Raw genomic sequence first — 24,272 nt, forward strand, 5'->3', positions numbered from 1 at the left:
GTTTTTGTAATATTCTTTGACCACATCCTTGGGGATGTGGACCTTTGGTTCCACCGGGGGAACGGACTCTCGGGTCGCTGCTGTTCGGTTGTCTTCGTTCCGGGCCTTTAGTTCTATTTCCAATATGCTGCGCTCGTGCTCCAGCTGGAGCTTCTTTCCGTCATGTTCTTGCTGGAGTTTCTTCTCCTTCAGGTCTCCTTGCAGCCGCAGCTTCTCGATGGCTAGCTTTTTCTCGGCCAGCTTGAGTTCTACCTCCATCTTCAAACGAGCTAGTTCTAGCTCGTGGCTTCGGTTGCGTTCTCGGTCGGTCATCTCTTCCCGAGATAGACCTCTCTCTGTGCTGGGAGTCCGCGTCGGGGACTCTGCTCTTTCTTGCTCTGGGGCGTGGGTTTCGATCCGGGGGGCTCCCCCTCCATCGGCTTCTGTCGGTGCTGGAGGTTGGGCTCCGGTCTCCATCCAGGCTGTTAGAGCTTGTTGAAAGTCCTCTTTGGTGTTTAGTCCCGTTGTCGGGATTTGGCGACTTATGCAAAACTGCTTCAGCTGCCGGTGTGTATAATCTCTCAGAAGTTCCATCTGGAAGGTGGTTTCGTCGTTGGTGATGCTCATGGTTGCTCTTCGTTCGGGTAGTGTGTCAGTGCTGTACGATCCCTAGACGTAGGTTCTTATCGCGACGCTGCCACCAATGTTAGAAGGGGCGATCTCAGAGGGCCAGGTTGTGCTCACCCAGACACCCCAAGACCCACCTCTTCCCCAGAACTTGCCGAGTCTTGATTGTGAGGTCCTCACCGGGGAGGACTTCGGGTCTAGGATCGTACACACTGAGCTCACACCACACTATGAACAGACACCACACCGTTGGGTTCTAGTAACAAGTTCTTTATATAAGCAATAAATGAAGAACGCACTCTTATATACACAGTGGTCGAGGGACCACAAAGTCTTGGAGGATTCAGGAAGGGGGAAGCGGGACAGTTTTTAGTCTCTGGGTCAGTACGAGGCGTACCCTACGCACAGCTCTCAATCCTCGAGCCGGGGGATACGGGATGATGGTCGTACTGGCTGCCTCACCTCCGTCGAGTTGGCTCGGTTGTGATGGTGGTCTCGACGGTCCAGCCGGACCAGAGTACTCCCCGAGCCGCGACGAGGTCAGCAGGGCTCGAGCTGGAGAAGTTCGTGAGGAGCCGCGACAGCATCAGCAGGGCTCGGGTGGTCTTAGAGGTCGAGCCGCGACAGCGTCAGCAGGGCTCCGATGGTTACAAGTTCAGCTTGAGCCGCGACAGCGTCAGCAGGGCTCGGGTGGTCTGAGAGATCGAGCCGCGACAGCGTCAGCAGGGCTCCAAGGTCTTCGAGAGGACGAGCCGCGACAGCGTCAGCAGGGCTCCGATAGTTAAAAGTTGAGCTTGAGCCGCGACAGCGTCAGCAGGGCTCCGATGGTTACAAGTTCAGCTTGAGCCGCGACAGCGTCAGCAGGGCCCGATGGTTACAAGTTCAGCTTGAGCCGCGACAACGTCAGCAGGGCTCAGAGGTCCAGGATGAGTCTTCTTAGGGTCAGCCGGGATCAGATCAGCAGGGCTTCAGGTCCAAGATACAACTGCCCGCTAGTTGTCGGGCGGGCCCAGTTATAGTCCTTTTGCTCTTTGATCTCCGGACCCTCGCAGGCAGAGGTCTCCTGCCCGGGGGGCTGGTCGTTGGCGAGGTCCGGCGGTTGGCTCTTTGATCCCTTTGAAAGATGGGTCCGGGAATTCCCAGATGCCCAGCGGGTCTGGAGCCAGCCCTCGGGGCGGCCAGAGGGGTGATCGAAACTGGCCCACAGGGGAGGGCCAAAGGTGTGACAGATACCAGACTCTCAGGGGAGGCCGGAGGTGCCATCGAAACTCCCCGGCTTATCTCACTCGGGGAGCCCTTTACCCCCCACCCGGGACTGGCGCGCCTTTGGAGTCTGGGTTTCGCTGGGGCCGGGGCCACGCTAGGCCCAGGGAGACAGGGATGTCGGGAAGGTAAGATGGCGTCCGGGCCGTGTGGGGCATGCAAGGTTAGGCGCTCGGAGCCGGACGTGGAGCGGGAAAGGCAGGCCTGGTCGAGGTTCTAGGGGGATCTAGGCTTAACTGGAGTAGGACGACCAGGCTCGGGGTGCAGGCTACACTCACAGGGTGTGGAGGGACAGAGAAGAACCACGCCACGAGGCCGGGTCCAACAGCTACCAAGCTCACAAACCCTGCACCTCCTCCTACACCTGTAGCCAACCCACTAGGTCCTACCATATCTCCCGCTGTGGGCCAAACTGTCAAATCTAGTCAATATCATAAGGAGGGTAAAAACACGGCACCAAAAAATGCTGCGCCAACACCGAGACCTCCCCCATTTACGGCAACTTTCAACCGATTGCCGTCAATAAACTTGCCCCCAGAAGCACAACCATATGTAGTTGCCCTAGTGGGTGTTCCGCCCCTTAGTGCGGGGAAGAGAGAACAGGAGGTAGACTTATACAACAAGTGCATACAGTGGCTGAATTTAAACAGACCCTTACCTCCTAGCATTTCGGGTCATATATTGGCAGTGAGAAGAGTAGAATGGATTGGAAGGGGTCCCAAAACTGTGGCAGGGGATGTTGTTACAATTAATTTTAGGGATCCCTCTGCTGTTGACCATATCTGTAGAACTTCTTTCCACAGAGAGTCCCAAATCTTTCCTCTACACTTGTCCTATTTCTATCCTACTCCAATCCATAAATCAACTTACCAAAGGGGACCACAGTATATGAGAAATCATCTCTCCCACCCGAACAAGATTATCCACTGGCAGCCTTCTATGGAGGGTTTTCTTCCACCCACCTCGATCTACCCATTACAAGCCCATTGGAACAGGTTTAGTGTCCTCGAGGAGGTGGACTGACTCACCCAGATTGGTTTGCCCCTACGAGAACATAATGAGGGTAATTTAGATGAGGGTGATGCAATACAGGAAAAGACACTATCCCCAGTTAGTTGTGAGGACCCCTGTCTTTATGTATCGGAGCGGGAGGAGACAAGGGCAGAACAGAGCCCGGACGAGGGCTTACCTAGAGAACCAGGGGAAGAGAGGGACAAAGTAAAGGTTACGGAAGGAAATATAAAAATTCTCTCATGGAATGTGGCAGGTTTAAAGAGCAAGCTACTTGTACCAGAGTGGTCCTCTTTTATGACCACACACGATATCTGCTTGATGCAAGAAACCTGGTCCTTTGAGGTGAGCGCCACCCCAGGCTTTGCAAGCTATGATATTCCTGCAGTTTCTGGGGGGAAAGGCCGCCCTTCGGGTGGTCTTGCCATATGGGTAGGCATACACTTAGGCGTGCAGGCCACACAAGTGGACACAAACTCCCCAGATATCCAATGTGTGTTGCTAACATCTGTTGGTAAATCTACACTGGCTATTATTAATATCTACTCCAGGCCTACAGTGAATGGAAAAGAATCGAGTACTATCAAGTCACTCGATCACTTCCTCCAGACACTTGACCCCACAATTCCGATTATTCTTGGTGGCGACCTGAATTGCCAGTTTGACCCATTGGGTGGATCCGAGTTGTGTGAGGAGGATGAGGTCGACCTGCTCTGGCACATTCCAGCCCCAAAAATCACCCCAGTTAAGGCATGGACCTCGATTGTATTACAAATCAAAGCCTTGACCCTTGCAATGTCTCTGCGGGCATGCAACGGAAGGGGCAATAACGAAAGTTCCGGCCAGCCCACATATAATAGGATAAACCGTAGCTCTACCATTGACTACCTTATGTTGGAAGCAAAACACTGGGACAAGTTTAACGATTTTGGGGTTGTCCCTAGGAACGATAGTGACCATAATGCGCTGGTCCTAACGCTTAAACCAGGCGCATTTGGATTAACTAACCCTGACTCTGGCTCCAGCCTGACAATCCCCCCACACATCATATCCAATAATAGGAGAAGAGTTAAATGGCCTTCCTGCCTAGACTCTCCTACCCATCTCGCAAAAATCTATCAGATAGCTATCCCACTAATTGGTGATATGGGCAATTCCATCTCCCATGGGCAGATCATAGAGACCCACCGAAACTTGATTGAGAGTCTAGGGGATGTATTTTATCCGGTCAGTGGGACTAAGTCGTGCTGGAATAAAACACACCACTGGCATAACCATGCTTGTAAAAAACTAAAGAAAGCCCTTCTTAAGGCAATTAAATCTAGAGATACCCTTAAAATTCGAGAATCCAGATTGCTGTACAAGAAGGTGCTGACTAGGGCAAAGAGCGAGTGGGAGGAATCTAGGTGGGATGAACTGAGACAGGCACTACTCCTAAAAGATTCCAAGACCTTTTGGTTAATTGTTACCTCTTCAGCGGCAGGCGAGAGAGATGCTGGGGTCTCGAATATTGCTCCTATAGTGTGGGAGGCACACTTCAAGTCACTTTATACAAGTCCTGAGATGGAGGAAACTGGGTGTCAGGGCCAGGATAGGCTGCCACAACCGGTTCTGGACTTTCGAGCCTCTGCGCCTTGGGACCTCCGGCACGAGAACAGACTGCCGGGGGCCCCGGGGCCCGGGAGCTCGATTTCATGTACCTGTACGGCCCGGGACTTCCCGCACGAGTGTCGACTGCTGGGGACCCCGGGCTCAAGATCTTCTCCCTGCCAAAATCATAGCCCTAACTGAGCTCCCGAGATTCCTATGGCCCCAGACCCCCCGCACGAGTGTAGACTGCCGGGGGCCTTGGGTCCTGGGTTCTCGGTTCCTCGCACCTGCACGGCCCGGGACCTCCTGCATGAGTGTCGACTGCGGGGGGCCCCGGGCTCAGGGACTTTTACCTGTCAAAATCATAGCCCCAACCGAGCTCCCGAGATTCCTACGGCCCCAGACCCCTCGCACGAGTGTAGACTGCCGGGGGCCTTGGGCCCTGGTCTCTCTGTAGTGAGTCAGGATGCCCACAATAGGTCTCCCACTAATAGCTTAGTCCATGTTACACTCAGGGAAGTTGAATTGGCAATTGAGAAACTGCTCCCGAATAAGGCTCCGGGTCTGGACAAGCTCCCTGGAGATCTTTTTCGCTCCCAGCCAAAAATTTGGGCCCCATACCTGATGGTTCTGTTTAATGCTGTCTTACAGGGTTCCCCAGTACCTGAGACCTGGCTGGGAGCTGAGATTGTTCCATTCTTTAAAAAGGGCTGGCCACTCGCCCCATCAAACTATAGACCAATTAGTTTACTCGATACGACCCAGAAGTTGATGGGCCGAATTCTACTGGAGAGATTACTGGGCTGGATGGAGGAAAATAAAACTTTGACCACCCTTCAAGCCGGATTTAGATGTGGGAGCCCTGGTTCACTGCTGGTGTGGGCGCCCTGGTTAACTGCTGGTGTGGACCCCCTTGTTGACTGCTGGTGTGGGTGCCCTGGTTCACTGCTGGTGTGGGTGCCCTGGTTACCTGCTTTTGTGGGAGCCCTGGTTTACTGCTGGTGTCGGAGCCCTGGTTCACTGCTGGTGTGGGAGCCCTGGTTCACTGCTGGTGTGGGTGCCCTGGTTACCTGCTTTTGTGGGAGCCCTGGTTTACTGCTGGTGTCGGAGCCCTGGTTCACTGCTGGTGTGGGAGCCCTGGTTCACTGCTGGTGTCGGAGCCCTGGTTCACTGCTGGTGTCGGAGCCCTGGTTCACTGCTGGTGTGGGCACCCTGGTTAACTACTGGTGTGGGAGCCCTGGTTAACTGCTTTTGTGAGAGCCCTGGTTAACTGCTGGTGTGGGCGCCCTGGTTAACTGCTTTTGTGGGAGCCCTGGTTAACTGCTTATGTAGGAGCCCTGGTTCACTTCTGCTGTGGACCCCCTGGTTAACTGCTGGTGTGGACCCCCTGGTTAACTGCTGGTGTGGGCGCCCTGGTTAACTGCTGGTGTGGACCCCCTGGTTAACTGCTGGTGTGGACCCCCTGGTTAACTAATGGTGTGGGCGCCCTGGTTAACTGCTGGTGTGGGCACCCTGGTTAACTACTGGTGTGGGAGCCCTGGTTAACTGCTTTTGTGAGAGCCCTGGTTAACTGCTGGTGTGGGCGCCCAGGTTCACTGCTGGTGTGGGCACCCTGGTTAACTACTGGTGTGGGAGCCCTGGTTAACTGCTTTTGTGAGAGCCCTGGTTAACTGCTGGTGTGGGCGCCCTGGTTAACTGCTTTTGTGGGAGCCCTGGTTAACTGCTTATGTAGGAGCCCTGGTTCACTTCTGCTGTGGACCCCCTGGTTAACTGCTGGTGTGGACCCCCTGGTTAACTGCTGGTGTGGGCACCCTGGTTAACTGCTGGTGTGTGCTCCTTGGTTAACTGCTTTTGTGGGAGCCCTGGTTCACTGCTGGTGTGGGAGCCCTGGTTCACTGCTGGTGTGGGAGCCCTGGTTCACTGCTGGTGTGGGAGCCCTGGTTAACTGCTGGTGTAGGAGCCCTGGTTCACTTCTGCTGTGGACCCCCTGGTTAACTGCTGGTGCGGACCCCCTGGTTGACTGCTGTTGTGGGTGCCCTGGTTAACTGCTGGTGTGGGAGCCGTGGTTCACTGCTGGTGTGGGTGCCCTGGTTAACTGCTGGTGTGGGCGCCCTGGTTCACTGCTGCTGTTGGCGCCCTGGTTCACTTCTGCTGTGGGCGCCCTGGTTAACTGCTGCTGTGGGCGCCCTGGTTCGCTGCTGGTGTGGGAGCCCTGGTTAACTGCTGGTGCGGGAGCTCTGGTTCACTGCTGGTGTGGGCGCCCTGGTTAACTGCTGGTGTGGGTGCCCTGGTTCACTTCTGCTGTAGGCGCAGTGGTTCACTGCCGGTGTGGGCGCCCTGGTTAACTGCTGCTGTGGGCGCCCTGGTTCACTGCTGGTGTGGGCGCCCTGGTTCATTGCTGGTGTGGGAGCCCTCGTTCACTGCTGCTGTGGGTGCCCTGGTTCACTGCTGGTGTGGGCGCCCTGGTTCACTGCTGGTGCCGGCGCCCTGGTTCACTGATGGTATGGGCACCCTGGTTAACTGCTGGTGTGAGCACCCTGGTTAATTGATGGTGTGGACGCCCTGGTTCACTGCTGGTGCGGGCGCACTGGGTCACTGCTTGTGCGGGCACCCTGGTTAACTGCTGGTGTGGGAGCCCTGATTCACTGCTGGTGTGGGCGCCCTGGTTCACTGCTGGTGTGGGCACCCTGGTTCACTGCTGGTGTGGGCGCCCTGGTTAACTGCTTATGTGGGCGCCCTGGTTCACTGCTGGTGTGGGCGCCCTGGTTCACTGCTGCTGTTGGCGCCCTGGTTCACTTCTGCTGTGGGCGCCCTGGTTCACTTCTGCTGTGGGCGCCCTGGTTAACTGCTGCTGTGGGCGCCCTGGTTCACTGCTGGTGTGGGAGCCCTCCTTCACTGCTGCTGTGGGCGCCCTGGTTAACTGCTGGTGGGGGTGCCCTGGTTCACTGCTGGTGCGGGCGCCCTGGTTAACTGCTGGTGCGGGAGCTCTGGTTCACTGCTGGTGTGGGCGCCCTGGTTAACTGCTGGTGTGGGCGCACTGGTTCACTGCCGGTGTGGGCGCCCTGTTTAACTGCTGGTGTGGGTGCCCTGGTTCACTGCTGGTGTGGGCGCCCTGGTTCACTGCTGGTGGGGGTGTTCTGGTTCACTTCTGGTGTGGGTGCCCTGGGTAACTGCTGGTGTGGGCGCCCTGGTTCACTGCTGGTGTGGGTGCCCTGGTTCACTGCTGGTGTGGGCACCCTGGGTAACTGCTGGTGGGGGTGTTCTGGTTCACTGCTGGTGTGGGCGCCCTGGTTCACTGCTGGTGTGGGCACCCTGGTTCACTTCTGCTGTGGGCGCTCTGGTTAACAGCTGGTGTGGGAGCCCTGGTTCACTGCTGGTGTGGGAGCCCTGGTTAACTGCTGGTGCGGGAGCTCTGGTTCACTGCTGGTGTGGGCGCCCTGGTTAACTGCTGGTGGGGGTGCCCTGGTTCACTGCTGGTGTGGGCGCCCTCGTTCACTGCTGGTGTGGGAGCCCTGGTTCACTGCTGCTGTAGGCGCCCTGGTTCACTGCTGGTGTGGGCGCCCTGGTTCACTGCTGGTGTCGGAGCCCTGCTTCACTGCTGGTGCGGGCGTCCTGGTTCACTGCTGGTGCGGGCGTCCTGGTTCACTGCTGGTGTGGGCGTTCTGGTTCACTGCTGGTGTGGGCGCCCTGTTTCACTGCTGGTGCGGGCGCCCTGGTTCACTGCTGGTGTGGGCGTTCTGGTTCACTGCTGGTGTGGGAGCCATGTTTCACTGCTGGTGTGGTCGTTCTGGTTCACTGCTGGTGTGGGCGCCCTGTTTCACTGCTGGTGTGGGCGTTCTGGTTCACTGCTGGTGTGGGCGCCCTGTTTCACTGCTGGTGTGGGCGCCCTGGTTCACTGCTGGTGTGGGTGCCCTGGTTCAATGCTGGTGTGGGCGCCCACCGCTGTCTTCGGTGTTTGGGTCACCACCAACCCTGCCAGCCAGGGGTCTAGTTGGGGAGAGAGAAGGGGTTAAAAATGGGACTTTGTGCTTTGATTTTTAGTTTCTCCTCGAATCCCCTGCATCCTGTTCACACAACACATTAATCTTCGGTGACAAAAAACTTAAACGAGGAAATTAGGAAAAATCAAATGCAATGAAGCATTGGCAAATGTGAGTTTATGTCTGTCTCGTGCCCAAAGCCATTCTCATTAGAAAGAGCAAAATGCTGGGTTTTAATACACTTAGGTTTTCCATCAAAGCAGCAGGTTTTAGAGAAACATTGTAACACAGTTTCCCTGCTCGACGGAGCTGCCCCCCCTCTTCCTCTCCCCCCCCCCCCCCGGCTGGGATATGTCACATTCTATATCGCTCCCTAGCTGTCCAAATGTAAACAATCCTGGAATATCCATCCAGGCTTTAGAGATGTAAGTGTCATTCAAACACAAGCCAGCGCCCCCCTTTCATAGTTTGTTCGTGTTCCTCTCTCAGGGGCCTATTTACAAGCCACGCGCCATTGGTACATCACTTTTTTGGGCGCACCCATGGCGCTTTGTGCTGGTCCATATTTACAAGACAAAGCAAAGCCACTCTGCGTGGATTTTCATGGCCTTGTAAATACAGCCCCTTTTCATGCATTACTTTGCGTGAAATGGGCGTGCTATGGGTGTTCCCATGCAACATTCATGGATTCTGCCACATTCCCAGATTAACAACATTTCATAAAACTCGGAATGCATCAGAACCCTAAACCTCCCCAGGGGAGTGTAAGGAGGCACAACGAGGCAAAATACTTTTATTTCTCCTCGTGTTTTTTCCTCTTTCTATGCATTCTGCAGCACACACAGAAAGAGGAACATACCATCAAACCTGCAACGCAGGCACTCTGGCATCATGGTGCAAGGGTGTCTGCATTGGCGCACGGCAGCCAATTGTGCGCCAGCACAGGGGAGGGCACAGGGAAGCATCATATTGTTGTAACTATGGGAAATCCAATACACTCTTAACTGTCAAAGGGATGCCCTGGGTAGAAAGTCTGAGAAAAGTGAGCGATCGTTGAATTACATTGGCACAAGACGTAAATACTCAACCACTCATAACCTTACTGGCAATAGATCTAATTTAAAATCTATGACATTAATATTCCTGGCACTCTCCTAGGGCGCAATATCATATCAGGCAATATATTTCTTTGGGTCTTATTGTTAAAACTTTGTCTTGAAACTCAGCATTAATGTTGTAGCAAAGTTCAGTTGGATCTACCTGCGTCCACATCACATCTGTACAACTCACTATGATAACCCTCTAGGCATGAAAATAAATCATGTAGAGCTGACACGCCATGTATTAAACCTACCCAGAGAGCACAGAACACCTGATATCATGTACCACAGGAGTGTTCTTTGACTACATATCATATGAGGCCGAAGGCTGCGTTCCTTTAGTGGGTCACAGAACTCTATGGTTACTTGCCATATCCTTCTAGGGTGCGGCTAAGAACTTTTTATTATTTGAATTGCATGGACATGTGTGGGAAAGTCATCATTTTTGCCCAGATCACCACCAAGTTTTTGACTGACACTGGTGGTAACTGACCCTGATTGTGCCCTGGGCTCTGCTAACCAGACCCAGGGCCAGTGGTCTATGTAAATATTTTATGGTAATTAGATGTCATTACAATTGGTTTGTCAACCTACCTGTAAGCCCAAGTATATGGTAGGGCATGTAGGTTTAGAGGCCCACTGGATTTAATGCACTTAAGTGTGCTCTGCTGTGGTGCCTTCTGTCTAATTGAAGACAGCCCTGCATTGCAGGTTACTTGTAAAATAAAACTATGTCCAAATTCGACTTTGGAATCAAAGGTGTTTCCAAAGTCTTAAACTACCTTATGTTTACGTGTAAGTCACCCTTAAGGTCTTTGCTAGATGCCCAATGGATAGGGTGTAGTATTATTTTATATGCCCTGGTGCTGGAAAAAAGTAAATTTTATTGTAGACTGCAAGCTTCATAGGCTAACATGGGAAGGTTTTATTAAACTTTAATTAAGCATAACGAATGACAGGAGTGAGCTAGAACAATGATTCAAAGTGTTAAAATAATAGTTACAATACATCCAACAACTTGCCAAGGTTAGAGTTATTATAACTATTGAAGGAAAAAAGTTATAGAACTTGTTTTCCTGAAGTTACTAAATTCACCCCTGTACCCACCTCTCTCATTGGCCAGCCTTTGACCGGGTGGGCCAAGCTGCTCTGATCAGAGCTGAAGTGGCCGAGGCTGAAACAAAGAGACATCTGGTGGGAGGAGATCTGTTGCAGCAGATGCCAGGACAGGAGGGGGGCTGGGTTGCCAAACTGGTCTACAAAGGGAGAAAGACAGTGAGGACAGGAACTAGACCCACTCCTATTTCCTGCACTTCCAGCCCGATGGGAGCCCCTGGAAATCAATTAGGAAAGAGGCTGGAAGGGGAGTGTAGGGAAAAGTTAGCCAAACCTGTGGGTTGGGTTAGCCAGACCTGAGAATCCAGCAGAGATTTTCTCCATTTTGATTTTTTTTTAGAAGTGCTTTCTGAGACAAAAGCATGCTACACTTCTAAGGAAGTTGTCATCACTGAAGGTGGCACCTTGAACCCCATTGGTCAGGGGTGCCCCCCCTCTTGCCAACCCAGAAACTGAAATAAACATGGGAGAGCCGCCCAGCAACTCGGCTCCATGCCTGGAAACATAAAAGGAAGAAGGATTGCCCTGCTGAACCCCGGGTCTACACCAAGAGAGGACGGCACTCTTGATGAACTGGACCTGTTGCACACTCTGGGCTTCACAAAAGAGGATTCTGACTTGCTTCAAAGTATTAAGGAGTGGACTCCCTGAAAGCAACAGTTAGAAAAGAGCTTCAGGTCCATCAAGACATGCCCAGCTGACCAGCTTCACCTGGACTTTAAAGGATTGACCAGGTGCATTGTGGGAACTGTAGTCCCAGCTCAGAGCTTCTGGACCCTTGGCTGGTGTTACGGACCATCAAAGACCCTCAAGAAATCTTCTGGAAGAAGATCCAGAAATTTGAGAACATTTCAACAAATTGTGGTAAAAAGCACCTTAAGTTCACTGACTTCAACGATGAGAGTCAAGTCCGCGCTGACAAACCGTCACTCGGTCTAACTTGCAGGTTTGCCCTACAGAATGCATCAGAGCTCTTTGACGTCAACGAGGAAGACAAAGACCCCCAGGATTCTCTGAAGCTTCATGCTGCTGAGGGCTGCTGTAAGCGAACTGAAAGCTCTATTGCTGAGGACGACCACTCAACGCTGGGAGAAAAAGATCTATGAAAGTGACTAAGTGCGAAGGAAATATTTTGACCACCTGACGTATCCGATCTATGCTCCATTGCAGTCGGACTGAAACTTTGATTTGGTCCCAGTCAAGCGAGCAGATAGCCGCAGTTGGTGCTTTTCACTTTTAGGTGCTAGAAAGTACATTTTTACATTTAATCTTTAAAAATTCAGATCTACGATCCCCTACATTGGATTTTGTCATTCTGATGTTTTTATAAAGATAAACATATTCTCTATTTTTTTTAATTGGTCTTAGATTTGTATTGTGTCTTTCTTATTTTCTGTTTGAGTGTTTTTAAATGCTTTCTACACCTCACTCCTAAGCTAAGCCAGTCTGCTCACAGCCGATCTACCAATGGTAGAGCAAGGATTAATTTATTGATAACTTGACTGGACCTTATTTGCTATTGCGGTGTTATTATTAAGTGGTGGTGCATGCCTGCACCTACTTCTAAACCACCTTCCAACATCACATCATCATCTTTCCCACAAAAGGTTGAATTCTTGGACTTTTGTCCTGCTACAGGACTAAGCATGTTTGAAAATATGTAGAATACATGTGGATTCCACAATGCACGAAATTAAACTCACCATTGCACAGCGAGGATTGCTACAAAACATCCATGCAGTTCACATGTACATTTCTTAAAAAAATAACTGAAGTTCTCATGAGGTACCTTGCACAGTCCCTGCTTTTGAGTGATGAACTACAGCCAGGCAAAAAACAAACATGCAGGTATAAACAACTCTACTCTGCTAAAGCCTGTTCATATCAAGAATACAGTTCAGAAAAGCTGTAAAGCTAAATTTTGTTTTCTTTGTTAAAAGAAGAGTTGCAATTCATCTCAGTGACCCGCCTTTCACACTGTCGTTGTGACATTATTATTTATTTTATTTGAAGTGTTTGTAAAGCTCTCCCTCACGTTTGCGCTGTGACGTCAGAGGAGCAGTGTAACAATTTCAGACAAACTTTTCTTGTAAGGATACCACAATATTTGCAGTACTTTCCAATTTGCCCTACCAGAATCCACCACCGAAAATACATTCCCTGTTGGCTCGATGGACTCCTGGGGGTCAGGGGGTATTTGGGAACTTGAAAAAGGCAGCTGGTTTAGATGGATGTCTCACAGTGACTGCAGTATTTCTAGTCTTTCTTCAGTAGAAATTTAAAACAATAGAATTATAGTTTACTACAACATATAGCCATAACTTTGAAAATTCTCTCACTAAAACAATTGCAATACATGCTGACTTGGTTCCATACATGTATTCCAAATCCGCAAAGTTGTGGTTGAAAGCGGCAGTGTACTTCTCAGGGAGTGGGTTTGGTAACGGAAGCAACCGACTTCCTCGAATTGTATCCAAAACAGCTTCGACTCTCAAAACCTGCTGACGGCGAGAAGAGAGACATGAACTATTGGGAGGTATGGCAAAAAATAATTTAATCCTTAGATATGACGCGTTTCGGACACCATTAGTCCTTGATCACATACATATATATATATATTTCTCCAAGCCTCTGTAGAAGCTCCCTGTCATCCACACTGTATTCCAAGGGCGAACAGAAGAGCGGCACAATGAAATCCTTGTGCCGACGGGGTGCTTTTTTTAAAATTCACAAGCAATCAAACGTCATAGAGCCATAAACTCGCAAAGTGCAAAGGTGCATAACATCTAAAAGTGAACTATATATACATTCCCCTACCCCCCACCCAGAGCCCCAAAATGGTCCCTGCCCAAAAAAAAAACCCCGACCCCATCTGCCTGTACTGAGACCTAAAACTGCTCCCCAAGCCCAAAAACAATTCCCGATCACTGACCCGGATCCAAGCCCCCGCTCTGAGCCCTAAAACAGCCCCCAGTCCTGAACACTGCCCCTTACTCCCTGTCCTGAGCCCTAAAACTTCTCCCTGAAAACGAACCCCCCTGAAAGCTACTCCCCTCCCCCTGAAAACAAAACCCCCTTCCCCCCAAAGCCTACTTACCAAGCCGCGTCCTGGTTTTTCCTCTCCTTTCGATCCTTCCTGTAACTCTCATCACCCAACCGGAACTAGACCGATGACTACTGGCTTCCTTAACCACACATATGCGTGGTTCAGGCGTTTGCGTGGTTAAGGTATGTGCGTTGTCAAGTCAAGAGGTGTTCCGCTTGCGTGGTAATGGCATGCGTGGCTAAGCCCCCGTGGTTAATAACGTTTCCCGCTGACTTACATCTATTGCCTCAGCTATCTCATCTCCTTTATATTCATCAAATGTGGCAATCTGCAAAACAAACATATGTTTGTAATGTGTGGATAGAATTTAATGCACTCAAAATGTCAATAGTTGTATTGACACACACCTCTATGCCAAGGATTGGTGAGAAAAAAGAAAGGTTCATAACACAAAATCTGCTTAACTATTCTCTCCTCATGCTGAAACTATTAAGAGCCAGCCTGAAACATCTCCAGATCAACTTCCAAAGATCTTAAGTTCAGTCAGTTTCCTTCCTAATGCCATGATTTATGGCTTGCAATCCTTTGAAAACTAATCTCAAATTCCACAAAGTTCAGCTGCAAGTTCTTACAGTCTTTCTCCATCTGTCCTGATTTGCCTTTGGTACCTGTAGAGCTAAACGAAAACTAAACAGTGTTTCTTCACAAAACAACTGTGCCGTTCCAATTCCTTATCAAACATAATTTCACAGAAAATTAAGTGTTATTAACAGCTTAGTTCAAAATATTTGTATTCTAAAGAAAAGTTTTAGGGAATCAGAAAACATCTGTGCCTAAATGTCTTGATCCAATTATTGAAGGTTCAAGGTTACAAACCAAGATAAGAGAATAGTATTTATTTCTCTTGAGGTTGTTTGAAACACACAAGCTGTAAGGCCAGAGCAAGGTAAGAAATTAGCTGTTTTGAGAAGCAAGCAGCTGCCAAATTGTTACTTTAATAAAGGTTTAACTTTCAAAATGACTGCTCCATCCAACATCTCGTGAGTCAAATTTCACTTCCTGAAAAACTCGTCTGTAGCTTGTCTCGCCGATTCATCAATTGTGGAGGCCATGTTGGAAGTATTCTCCTGCCATGTTAATAAGGAAATCAACTTTAATTCTATCAAATGCCACAAACCCCTTGTTATTTTTACATAGGCAGCGAATTACCATTTAGCAGGAGTATTTCTTGTGACAGCCACAATATACAAGTTTGCATCTTTATTAAGAATACTGACAAGCAGAGGTGAAATGTTCTTCTTACAGATTACAAATGTCACAACTACGTTCTGAAAAGAACGTTTGCGGTGTAATTTTATATAGAGTTTGTTACTGATGTTTCTGTATTTCTGATTTTCCCTGTGCAACCATTGATGTAACCAGAAGAGACACTGCCGCTATTGCTGTGTCTGAATGCTATACACTGTTTTTAAAATGCTGGACCTTTATGTATCTGTACTATGGTGTTCAATGAAAAATGCAATAAATAAAAAATAAAAATAAAAAAAGAGTTTGCAGACTTCTGAATATATTCAAACCCCATCTATATCGTGACATATGAAGAACTCTCCTGGAACCCCTAGTATTTGGGGCTCTCTCCTGGGTTATTGGCAAATAATTGTATGATGGGACTAATTTACAGAAAGTCCTAAAGTCTTGCTTAGATCTCATAGAAAATCTACATATCATTTGTAGAGTTAGTCATTCAAAACCTGTAAAATGTATCTAGAGCACCCATACCACCTACAGAGCTAATATGGAACCTAAAGGATGGTTGGACCTAATACTAACTTATTCCAAAAATGGAGACCATCAGTTTGATGACGCTATGCTGATGAAACTCATCTTCAGTGGAACTGTGATAATGAGGAAAAAACATTTCCACAAAAATCTCATCATTTTTTGTAAAAAAACAAATATAGCACTAGGAATGGAAAGAATATATCCATTCTTTAAAAAAGTGGGTGAGGAGATCAAATAAAAAAAGAAAATATGGGTTCCTGTATTCAAATATCTATTTAAATAGCAGAAGACATGAAAGAAGAAGAAAATGCCAACATAAAACAACCAGGAAAAAAAGACAAGGTAAAGATAAAGAATAGAATGGATGGTAGAGAAAAGGTGATGGTCCATGGATCGACTCAAAGGAAAGCAGCGGGACAAGAGGCGCAAGGTCCTACTTAGCAAGGAATGGGCAGCGAGGCAGGGTGCAAGGAGGGACTGTGCAAGCCCAAAAACAAGATTTGAGAATAAAATGATTACTAATCACATCATTTGGTGTAAAGAATGAGACTGAGGCTATTGCTATTATGGTCTTGTTAGGAGCCCAGACTAACTGTAGGGTGTTGTGTTTAATATGTTATGTGTTCTTCCAGAGTGGTATATTGATTTCTGAAAAGTATGATGACGCTGTGCCTGTTCAAAACCACGCTGCAGGAGTAAACACTATGGGCCTCATTTATGAGAAATGACGCAACGCTGCGCGAAAGCACCGGTGCGTCACTTCTCAGTGCGCCCTCCTTGTGACATACCTGATGTGTCATATTTAATGTATGACGCATCATGTCGCAAGGAGTTACAGATATGTCAGTATTTCTGACGTATCTGTAAGCGCAAAAGTGACGCAACGCTGGAGTGTGTCACAAAAGTGACGCAACTCCAGCAATGTGTCCTTTCACATGGGGAAAGCCCCATGTGAAAGGGCCTGCGTCAGTCTTACGCCTGCTGTATGGCAGGCGTAAGAAATTGACGCATTTGTGTCCTAGAAGTGGCGCTGTGAAATCTTATAGATTTTACTGCATCACTTCTATGACCCTTTCTTGCGTCAGAACACCCCCCAGCATACATTATACCTGGCGCAGGGGTTTACAAAGTGACGCATCTGCTTAGATGCGTCACTTTGTAAATAGTGCGCAACAGGAGGCATGTTTTGCGCTGCCGATGTGTCACAAAAAGTGATGCATCGGATGCGCAAAACTGACGCAAGGCCTCATAAATGAGGCCCCCAGTTTTTTATACATTATTTACCTGAGGTCCTTGAGGTGCTGAGCTGCTGCCAAAATCCTTCATTTTCTCAGGTCAGGAGAGCCAGAAGTTACATTAACATACATTAGCATATCCTGCTTTCCCTTACTCTGCTGGCTGGCCTGGCTTGACAAACTCACTGATTTTAGGAGGGACTGAAGACCTCAAAGTGGAAAATACATGAAAAAACAAAGAGGTCACCGAGCCCTCAGGTGACACCGCTTCAAGGAGGCTTGGGGGATGCTCAGCCAGGTATCAGCGAGCCATGCTCTGCCGGCCTCTGTCTAAAGTCAGTTTCCACTTAAAAAACTGTGGTACCCACCCAAACATATATCCCCTGCGTCCATTACCCTCCAAAACCTGGGGTGGGATATATCACCCCTGTCTCCCATGATTCCTAAAGACATATACACACATAGATGAAATTCACATAGAACCACCACTTATTTTGCCAAAAAAAGATACCCATGGATTTCGGAGGAGGGCTTACAACTGCTGCAGGGACACTTTCTCCAGAGACATGGGTAAGTGCTGGTGTGGACGCCAACCCCGGCCTTGGGCTTTAGGGTCACCACCACCCCTGCCAGCCAGGCAGCCAGGGGTCTAGTTGGGGAGAGAGAAGGGGTTAAAAATGGGACTTTGTGCTTCGATTTTTAGTTTCTTCTCGAATCCCCTGCATCTTGTTCACACAACACATTAATCTTCTGTGACAAAAAACATAAACGAGGCAAAAACACGTCTGTTCAAGTCAATTAGGAAAAATCAAATGCAATGAAGCATTTGCAAATGTGAGTTTATGTCTGTCTCGCGCCCAGAGCCATTCTCATTAGAAAGAGCAAAATGCTTGGGTTTAATGCACTTAGGTTTTCCATCAAAGCAGCAGGTTTTGGAGCAGCAATGTAACACAGCTTCCCTGTGCGACGGAGCTGACCCCACCCCCGGCCGGGATCTGTCACTTCCTATATTGCTCCCCTGCTGTCCAAATGTAAACAATCCTGGAATATCCATCCAGGCTTTAGGGATGCAAGTGTCACTCAAACACAAGCCAGCGCCCCCCTTTCATAGTTTGTTCATGTTTCACTCTCAGGGGCCTATTTACAAGCCAAACGCGCCATTGGTGCATCACTTTTTTGGGCGCACCCATGGCGCTTTGTGCTGCCCCATATTTACAAGACAAAGCAAAGCCACCCTGCGTGGATTTTCATGGCCTTGTAAATACAGCCCCTTTTCACACATCACTTTGCGTGAAATGGGTGTGCTATGGGTGTTCCTATGCAACATTCATGGATTCTGCCACATTCCCATGGAGAGGTGTGGTGCGGCGGCCAGAGGTGTGGTGTAGCGGCCAGGGCAGCTGACTTTGAAGCAAAATGGTTTGTGGCGCCGCGGTGCATCTTTTTGTTGTAAATGAGACCCTTCGTTTTAATGTTCAACATTTCTAAACATGAGAAGGGAAATCCAATATATTCTTTACTGTGAAAGCGATGCCCTGGGCACAAAGTCTGAGAAAAGTGAGCGATGGGTAAAATACGTTGGCACAAGACGTAAATACTCAACCACTCATGGCCGGACTGGCAATGGGTCTGATTTAAAATCTATGACAATATTCCTGGCACTCTCCTAGGACACAATATCATGTCAGGCAAAATATTTCTTTGGGTCTTATTGTTAAAGGTTTGTATTGAAAATCAGCATTAATGTTGTAGCAAAGCTCAGCTGGTTAAGCACTGACTGCTGAGATCCAACCGGCTCCACATCACATCTGTACAACTCACTATGATAACCCTCTTGGCATGAAAAAAAGTTATGTAGAGCTGACATACCATGTATTAAACCTACCTAGAGATCACATAACACCTGATATCGCGAACCACAGGAGTGTTCTTTGACTACATATCATATGAGGCTGCGTTCCTTTAGTAGGTCACAGAACTCCATAATTACTTGCCATATCCTTAGAGGGTGCAGCTAAGAATATTTTATTATTTAAATTACATGGTTACTAGTGAGAAAGTCATAATTTTTGCCCAGATGACCACCAAGTTTTTGACTGACACTGGTGGTGACTGACCCTGCTTGTGCCCTGGGCTCTGCTGACCAGACCCAGGGCCAGTGGTCCTTGTAAAAATTTTATGGTAATTAGATGTAATTACAATTGGTTTGACAACCTACCTGTAAGTCCCAAGTATATGGTAGGACATGTAGTTTTAGAGGCCCAATGGATGTAATGCACTTAAGTGTGCTCTGCTGTGGTGCCTTCTGTCAAATTGAAGACAGCCCTGCCTTGCAGGTTGCTTGTAAAATAAAATAAAACTATGTCTAAATTCGACTTTGGAATCAAAGGTACTTCCAAAGTCTTAAACTACCTTATGTTTATGTATAAGTCACCCTTAAGGTCTTTGCTAGATGCCCCAAGGATAGGGTGTATTATTTTATATGCCCTGGTGCTGGGAAAAAAAGCACATTTAATTGTAGACTGCTAGCTTCATAGGCTAACATGGGAAGGTTTTATTAAACTTTAATTAAGCATAAGGTATGACAGGAGTGAGCTAGAACAATAATTCAAAGTGTTAAAATAATAGTTACAATACATCCAACAACTTGCCAAGGTTAGAGTTATTATAACTGTTGAAGGAAAAAAGTTATAGAACTTGTTTTCCTGAAGTTACTAAATTCACCCCTGTACCCACCTCTCTCATTGGCCAGCCTTTGACCGGGTGGGCCAAGCTGCTCTGATCAGAGGTGAAGTGGCCGAGGCTGAAACAAAGAGACATCTGGTGGGAGGAGATCTGCTGCAGCAGATGCCAGGACAGGAATGGGGCTGGGTTGCCAAACTGGTCTACAAAGGGAGAAAGACAGTGAGGACAGGAACTAGACCCACCCCTATTTCCTGCACTTCCAGCCAGATGGGAGCCCCTGGAAATCAATTAGGAAAGAGGCTGGAAGGGGAGTGTAGGGAAAAGTTAGCCAAACCTGTGGGTTGGGTTAGCCAGACCTGAGAATCCAGCAGAGATTTTCTCCATTTTGATTTTTTTTAGAAGTGCTTTCTGAGACAAAAGCATGCTGCACTTCTAAGGAAGTTGTCATCACTGAAGGTGGCACCTTGAACCCCATTGGTCAGGGGTGCCCCCCCTCTTGCCAACCCAGAAACTGAAATAAACATGGGAGAGCCGCCCAGCAACTCGGCTCCATGCCTGGAAACATAAAAGGAAGAAGGACTGCGCTGCTGAACCCTGGGTCTACACCAAGAGAGGACGGCACTCTTGATGAACTGCACCTGTTGCACACTCTGGGCTTCACAAAAGAGGATTCTGACTTGCTTCAAAGTATTAAGGAGTGGACTCCCTGGAAGCAACAGGTAGAAAAGCTTCAAGAAGTCCCCTGATTTAGTGCCACAAAGACATGCCCAGCTGACCAGCTTCACCTGGACCTTAAGGATGTGACCAGGTGCATTGTGGGAACTGTAGTCCTAACTCAGAGCTTCTGGACCCTTGGCTGGTGTTACGGATCATCAAAGATCCTCAAGAATTCTTCTGGAAAAAGATCCAGAAGTTCAAGAACATTTGTCCAACTTTTGGTAAAAAGCACCATAAGTTCACCGACCTCAATGACGAGAGTCAAGTCCGCGCTGACAAACTGTCACTCGGTCTGACTTGCCATGGAGATGCATCGGAGCTCTTTGATGTCAACAATGAAGACAAAGCACCCCAGGATTCTCTGAGGTTTCAAGCTGCTGAGGGCTGCTGTCATCGAACTGAAAGCTGGTTTGCTGAGGATGACCACTCTTTGTTGAGAGAAAAAGAGTGCAAGGTACAATTTTGACCACCTGACGTATCCAACTTATGATCCATCGCGCTAGGCCTGAAACTAATTTGGTCCCATTCAAGTGTGACCAGATAGCCGCAGTTGGTGCTTTTCAGTTTTAGGTGCTAGAACGCACCGTTTTACATTTAATCTTTAAAAATTCAGGTCTCCGATCCCCTACATTGGATGTTTGTCCTTCTGGTGTTATTATAAAGATGAAAATATTCTCTATTTTTAAAAAATGGTCTTGGAATTTTATTGTGTCTTCAGTCTTTCTTATTTTCTGTTTGAGTCCTTTTAAATGCTTTCCATACCTGTCTCCTAAGTTAGTAGCCTGTCTGCTCACAGTCAATCTACCAATGGTTGAGCAAGGATTAATTTGTTGAGAACTTTACTAGACCTTATTTGTGATTGTAGTGTTATTATTAGGTGTAGGTGCATGCCTGCACCTACTTATAAACCACCTACCAACATCACATCATTATCTTTCCCACAAAAGGTTGAATTCTTGGACTATTGTCCTGCTACAGGACTAAGCATGTTTGAAAATATGTAGAATACATGTGAAATCCACAATGCACGAAATTAAACTCACCCTTACACAGCGAGTTTTGATACAAAACATCCATGCAGTTCAAATGTAAATCTCTTTAGAAAAATAACTGAAGTTCTCATGAGGTAGCTTGCACAGTCCTTGCTTTTGAGTGATGAACTACAGCCAGGCCAAAAACAAACATGCAGGCATAACAGCTCTATTCTGCTAATGCCTGGTCATTTCAAGAAAACAGTTCAGAAAAGCTGTAGGGCAAATTTTTGTTTTCTTTGCTAAAAGAAGAGCAATTCATCTCAGTGACCCGCCTTTCACACTGTCGCTGTGACATTATTATTTATTTTATTTTGAAGTGTTTGTAAAGCTCTCCCTCACGTTTGCGCTGTGACGTCAGAGGAGCAGTGTAACAATTTCAGATATACCGTTCTTGTAAGGATGCCACAATATTTGCAGTACTTTTCAATTTTCCCTACCAGAATCCACCACCCAAAAGACATTCACTGTTGGTACGATGGAGTCCCAGGGGGGGGGAGATGGATGTTTCACAGTGACTGTGAAATTTCTATACTTTCTTCAGTAGAAATCTAAAACAAAAGAATTATAGTTTACTACAATATATGGCTATAACTTTGAAAATTCTCTCTTTAAAACAATTGCAATACATGCTGACTTGGTTCTATGACGGAACCACACATGCCATTACTACGCGTGTCAGTTCAATACGGTCTTAACCACTCATATGCCTTTACCACGCATGCCTTTACAATGAAATATCCGGTGTTAAGGGATGTATGGAAAAGACATTTGCGGGGTAAAAACTGACCAAGTAATTGTAACACCAATTTATATATATATATATATATTCAGCTTTTTCATGCTATCACAGAATGCTTCTTACGCGGTTGAGGACTGATTGTTTTTATAGGTTAATATCTTTCCCGGCCCCAAATGACTGGTCTGTTAAACTGATAAACTGTCCCTGTGACGACTCATCTACCCAGTCAAACATTCATTGTATTTTTTTCTGTAATTACTATGAGTGGGGCAGAAAAAGGTATTTGCTACCAATCTTGAAGCTGTGGGGACTGAGAAACTGTAAACCAGCACTGACTAGATTGTATATGCTGCAAGATGAACTTACTATCAGTGCAGCAATTAATTTCCTGAAATTTGCGGTAAAATGCAGAGGGACGTTGGCCTAATGTAAATGATCATTGAGTAACGATTGAGCAACGATCGTAGTACTGTATTATTTTGTGCATAATTACATCAAATAGTACATAAACTCTTTCTAGGCCGCATATGTTTTCTTGCACTTTATGAACTTTATGAATATTACGATCTTCTTGAACCATATGTATTTTAGAACTGTCTTTTACAGGCTCTGTTTTTATCTACAAATTATTTACACGCATGTAGCGTGATTTTTAACTTGAACTAAATGTATGCCATGTATGTTATGTTTTGTACTTTTTTTGTGCTTTTATGGTCTTTTTTAAATACCAAATAAAGCTATCTTGACTTGATATATATATATATTACTTGCTTCCAGATGTTTTCCAAAGATGCCGGACACCAAAAACGGACACGGACTCAAGGTAGGTGCAAAAATCAAAACTTTACTCCATAGTCGTCAAAATGCGTTTCGGCTCTTGCGAGCCTTGTTCACTTGATATGGTGGTACATTTTCTGTATACAAAACACAATATTTAGAACAAGGGTCCAAGGGCAAGTTTTATGACCCAAAACTAGATACACGCCCCTACTAATAACATCAACAAACAAAAAGTATCTAGGGGGCAGGGAAGTAAGAAATAAGACTCAACTCACAAAATATCGATGACACAACCAAATATTAGTTTCTAAGAGGTGGAAACCCCAATTGGTCCATTATGCATGACTAAATACACGTGGGACCCCCATTGCTGAACAGATATTATCTTAAATCTGTTTCTTTTCCTTTCTTTTCTTTTCACATTGTTTTGGATTTGGAGGAGCCGAGAGAAAATATTAAAAATCAGACTTCTACTCAGCTCTATCCAATTTTATTCTATCACCACTTACACTACTTGCACTGCTTTTTCAGTTGCCTAATTACATCTATTTAATATCTGCACTACCTATTTGTTTAAACACTAGCCACTGGGTCTTCACAGCCTCTAGCATATCATTAGACTGTGGATACATTCTCTCCTGGGTAAGGAGACCCCAGATGATGTTAAAAAGGGCGGAACAGATCGGCAACTGATGGGAGAATTTCACCTGCCCTTGGTGTTTTTGCCCACGTCTGTTTACCCACGTGTATTTAGTCATGCATAATGGACCACTTGGGTTTTCCACCTCTTAGAAACTAATATTTGGTTGTGTCATCGATATTTTGTGAGTTGAGTCTTATTTCTTACTTCCCTGACCCCAAGATACTTTTTGTTTGTTGATGGTACATTTTCGGTGCCTTTTTAAAGTGATAGTGCAACAAGTAAAAGCATCACGTGACCTGCAATATGATAGACATAGAGTAAATCTATTAATGTCGTAGCTGTCAATAATGGTAAAATACTATTTGACATTGAACTCTGGAAAAAATTCTATGATTAGAATTCACAAAAGGAGATATAATCTGAATTGCAAAGAATCGCAATTAAAAAGAGAGTGGTATAATACAATGTTTGGAATGCCCATGCGTATTGTAAACCCGGCAAATGGATTCGTTGCTTGATGAGCTACCTTTAATCTATCAGAATAAAATCTTCAATAAGGCACATCATTTGAAATTAAACTCAATAAAACGACAACATTAAACTTGAATTCTACGTTGTGCCAAGGTACAAAACTCACTGGTAAAAGTGATTTGAGTGCATAATGTGTGCTAAATAAATTGCCAATGTGCTAGTAATAATTCCTATTCGAACTTTCTGTAGCATTTATATATAAATAAATAAATATATATATATATATATATATATATATGAATTCTGCTTTTCCCGTAGGGAAGTCTTTTCCTCATGCACTCCCGTGTGAAAAATTCCAAAACCACACCGGGTTTGAAGTCAAATTATAATTTCTTTATTCCAGCAACCAGCAAAACCCAACGCGTTTCGGTCTCTACGGAGACCTTGCTCACAGGTTAGTTAACCTACGGGAAA

This window comes from Lissotriton helveticus, chromosome 11 (assembly GCF_964261635.1).
Source record: "Lissotriton helveticus chromosome 11, aLisHel1.1, whole genome shotgun sequence".
Classification (NCBI taxonomy): domain Eukaryota; kingdom Metazoa; phylum Chordata; class Amphibia; order Caudata; family Salamandridae; genus Lissotriton; species Lissotriton helveticus.